This window comes from Chaetura pelagica, unplaced genomic scaffold (assembly GCF_000747805.2).
Source record: "Chaetura pelagica isolate M959 unplaced genomic scaffold, ChaPel_1.0 scaffold275, whole genome shotgun sequence".
NCBI lineage: Eukaryota > Metazoa > Chordata > Aves > Apodiformes > Apodidae > Chaetura > Chaetura pelagica.
The window spans coordinates 5,039,602-5,044,272 of record NW_009953486.1 but is presented as its reverse complement, the minus strand read 5'-3'; positions in this window follow the sequence as shown (position 1 = coordinate 5,044,272).

The following is a 4,671-nucleotide window of genomic DNA, read 5'->3' as shown; positions in this document are numbered from 1 at the left end:
CTGCTGAATCCTGAATATTTTTAGGATTTCACATCAAACACCTATTTTATGGTTTTCAGGTAAATTGGAACTGGATCTACAGAACATGATGTTTAAAAAAGGGTGTTCTAAAAAGCAATAAAGGAAATCCTGCATAGTTTTAAAGAGCTGGGAAGAAGAGCAGAGAAATATATTTATCAGACCTAAAATGAATTTACCATACATACAAAATAAACTTCACAATCTGATCATCACCTAAAATTATCACAATGGGAAAAAAAAGTCCCAGAAATAATTAAGCCAATGTACATACTAGATTCTGAATGAAGCAATTTTGCTGAACTAAGCCTAGAATTTAAGGTATCTTATCTGGGTATGACTATAGGTTACTGCCCTCACAATTCAAATGGAAAAATGTACTCATTGAAAATACATCTATTAGCTTCACAACAGTAGGCACTCTGTGAATCCAAAGAAGTTTCTTAGGAATAGGTAATATTGAAAGCTTACCCAGAAGCTAGATAGCTGACAATTTTCAGAAACAATAACTCAATTTGCTAGTAAACATTTCTTCCCTCAGTGCTTTGGAAGGTCAGGCTAGGTTGTACACTAATGTCTATGTTTGCAACTCTAGATACTTAGGTGTTTTTAATTTTCTGGTAACTCATGTTGATGCAATTTTAGAGGTTCTATTAAGTATTTGATATAGCATACCATCATAAGTCAATCTCCAACACAATGTACTCATATAAGTTTTTTTCTTCAGCTCAAAAGCAGTAAAAGCAATAAAGCTCTAAAAGCATTGGCAACAATATGCTGTGCTGTGCATCACCATGGCAATGATTCAGAAACTAGCTTTGATTTGGGGTCAGAAAGATCAAACATTGTAATAGATTGAAAGTACAGAGTTCATCTTGATACGACGTAAAACTATCATGCTCTTATCATGTTCTCAGTTGCTGAAATCTCTGCAGAAGGCAAGATTCAGACAAGAATGCTGATGGATTGTAAAAGGATTCAGACCTTCAGTAAACAGGACACATTCAGAAAGTCTGGGAGTAGGGTTAAGTCAGATTTCCCAGATCTAGGCTTGTAAAGTTTGAGCCAACCTATATAAAAAGGCAGGAATATACTTTAAAATAAGACATACTTATGGATTCTCTGTTGCTTCATGTATCACTTAATCATTCACTTAATCCTTAAGCTATCCAGCTGTGCTTTGCTAAGTCGTTATTGTAAAATCTATCCTACATCTGAGTAAACTGAGATAACTGAGATCAAGCATTTCTCTCAAGACAGTGGAACATGGAAGAGAACTGATTCATAAACCAGTGAGCTCCCTGTGGAGAATACTGTCCATGTGGCAAGTGGACAGCTCACAGAGATGTCCTCTGTACAGAGCTGCCACAGCACTCTCACTGGCATCATACTGTGTTTTAGCTAATATGCCCTGACCAAGCATGAGCATTCAGGTAGCATCACATCCTGCCAGCTCAGAAGAAGCTGGTACAAATGACTCTGCACTCGCAGCTGAAGGGTTAACATAACCAGAGATACTTTCTATCTGCCTGCTTCTGCCAGTGTGATTTGTCTTCAGCCCAGCTTTCACCCCTTCATTTCAATAAGCCTCCAGCCCCCACCTGGTTTATCACACAATATGGCGAAGGACACTTTCAGTGGGTACAATCTCTGCCCACAATTCAAATGGCATAAGTAAATAGTGTACTGCCATCTAACTGGGCATAAATTAGGCATCTCAGTTTGAGAAGTGCTCATGAGATGTGTTTTCATTCACTGTAAATCCATGCAGGATTATGATTTGTCAGTTTTCCTGTGCTGGTGTTTCTAGTCTCATTAACTGTAGGATGATTCACTGTCTTTACTACAAATCTATAGTGTATCTTGAGAAAGCTGCTTAGCTTTGCTTCTTTATCTATAAAAGAGGGTTAAAGGTTTTACTTCTCTTTAAAAAGTACTCTCAGAACTATAAGTGGGAAAGGCTATTAAGTGTTGGTAATAATTAATGTTGCTTATTATTTAGCTCTCTTTCAGTCACGCTGGTGTGCTTCTCCACCTGGTGGAATAGAAGAGAGTGACGACTATGTCTGGCTGCAGTTTCTTCTAACACTTGAAACTGGACAGAGAACAATTACACCATTATTATCACAAACTGTGTCCTACCTTCCAGATTAGCTGAGGGAAACACAACATAAAAGACTAGTGCATTCTTTAGACCTCTAAGTTAAGGAATTAATTTAGCCTCACTGCCAAATCTGCTATGCAATTCTGTGGTAATACATCGTATCATTAGAGTTATTTATGCGACTGAAATGACAGGATGCCCAATGCTCTGTGCTAATACTGACTGCAGCACTGAGTCACTTAGCAACTATGTTTATGTTCTGTACCAGGGTAGCCACCCTTGGAGAGCTAGAGCAAGGTATCATCAGTGCAAGATGAAAATCAAGCATAATAGAAAAAAAAAAAAAAAAAAAAAAAAAAAAAAAAAAAGAAAGAAAAAGAAAGAAATTATCTGCAAGTGATACAAGGGAAAATTCAATAGTAATATCTAACTTGAGATTGAGGGTGATTCAGAATATTTAAGAGAGATGTCAAGTTCCTGAAAGAGAGCATTATATTACAATAATCACTGATTCTTCCAAAATATTACATTTTTAATATATTCCTTTACAAATATAAAAAAAAATACTAATATTATAAGAATTATCTTCATCATTACATAAGGCTAGGAAGTATAAGTAGTTTCAAGAGCACTTTACAGGCTATATTCTCATTCAGATACCTCAAGTGAAACATGAAACTTACCATCTGTTAATGTCAGCTATGCAAAATTAAGATATTACTTATGTATTAATACTCTGTAAAACCATGACATCTTCATGGAAAAGCTGGGACTTACTGTGAGCTTTGCTATGAAGAAAGTTACAGAATCAGACACTCAACTTGTTTACTCTCTCAAAACATTTTAGGTGCACAGAATATCAACATGCAAACCACTTCTTTCTCTTACTTATTCCATTATAAATGAGTGGCTGTCCGATTTCTGCCAGGATGGAAAAGCTGATAAATCAATTTAGAAATAAAACATTTCTATTAAAAGCCAAAAGGGAAAGAAAGTAAAACCTTATTAGTGAGAAATCCTTGAAAATAAATGTCAAGTTCAGCACGACATAAAGTCTAGTTATTTTCAGTTAAAACTGTCATGCCAGTCCACAGATGTTGCTAACTGCCCTCAGCACTCAGGCTACAAGATCTCTCTGCTTTTTAGTTTATTGAATGTTAAAACTCAAGAGAATTTAGAAAATTTAAATTCTAACATAAACATCAGAAGATGGTTCGTGTCACTTTAATCAGTATATAACTGATGAAGCAGAAACAAAACTTAAAATCAATAGGTGTCAAGCCATGTCAAGTAAGAATCTGCTCACTTGAAACATTAACACAAATCCATGAAATGTTCATTCTATAATTATTATTTTTAAAGGGAAAAAAAGAGAAAAAGTTAAGTTAAAACTAACAGCCAGATATACCAGCCACAGCCTGCTACTTTGCGCTCCATTAACAAAGAATGGGCTGGAAAGCCAGTGTAAATGCATGGTAAATCAGATTTCCTTCTGCTTTGCTTTCACTGAGCAGCTCAAAAGCACCCAGATTTCTTTAAAAGTTGGAAGTGTTCTATTGACTTAAAATATTTTACTCATTTCTATGTGAAATTCTCTCTGTTCTACAAGATTTTTTTTTTGTCTTCAACTCCCTATATTTAAATATTTTCAACTAAAGACAGATTATCTGATAATGGACTAATCACTTCTAGGTTATTACCAACTTTATTTCCTAAAGTTGAACTCCAGTGAATTTTAAAGGAAATTGATAGTTTTCTCTCTTACCTCCTGGGCCTGATGGTAACAAGAGTTTACATGTACTAAGCCAGAACCTCAACAGATAAAACACAGTATGAAGGTGGCAGCTGCCTTCCACAGAGCCTTGAGTTGCAAGCCTGAAGGCACAGTCAGGCTTCTGAGGCTCAGCTATTACCAGATCATTAGTCTTTCACTAAAGTTCAGGATCTGCATCTTGAATTACTTCTCTGAAGCAGCTTGCCAGCAATAAACTGTCCCACATCCTCACGTTGAAGCAGCAGGTTGAAAGCAGCTCAGCACTATAAACAGCCCAGAGTGCACATTCTAAGGCAAACTTGTTTTTTTAAATAAGAATAAAATTTCATATTAATGAGAAAGCAACCAAGTCCAAAATACTTATAGCAGTGGACAAGTATAGTTTGTTTTTCTTAGAAAGTTCTAAATACTGCTTTAAGCTGTGTGCAAAAAGTCACCAGATTCTTCTGAGATAGAACGAAACATCTGTCTGAGAGCACACAGTAGCCTTACACTATGGTTTAAGAAAGAAAGTGAAGAACTCTGAATCCTTTTGAAATCAGGAGACAGACCTGTTAATCAGATTTTTTTCCCATAGACACACAAACCCCCCAGTATTCATTACAGGCTGTTCATCTAGTTTTGTTTTCTAGTTGCCAAGGATCCTAACCTTTGAGCATGGAAATCTGCGACCTTCACGTGCCTTCATGTTAAGGTAGATGTGGGGATGGTAATGTCACAAATTCCATGATCTTCAACAAACTTCCAGCAAGTTGAATACCTTCCATGCTGAACA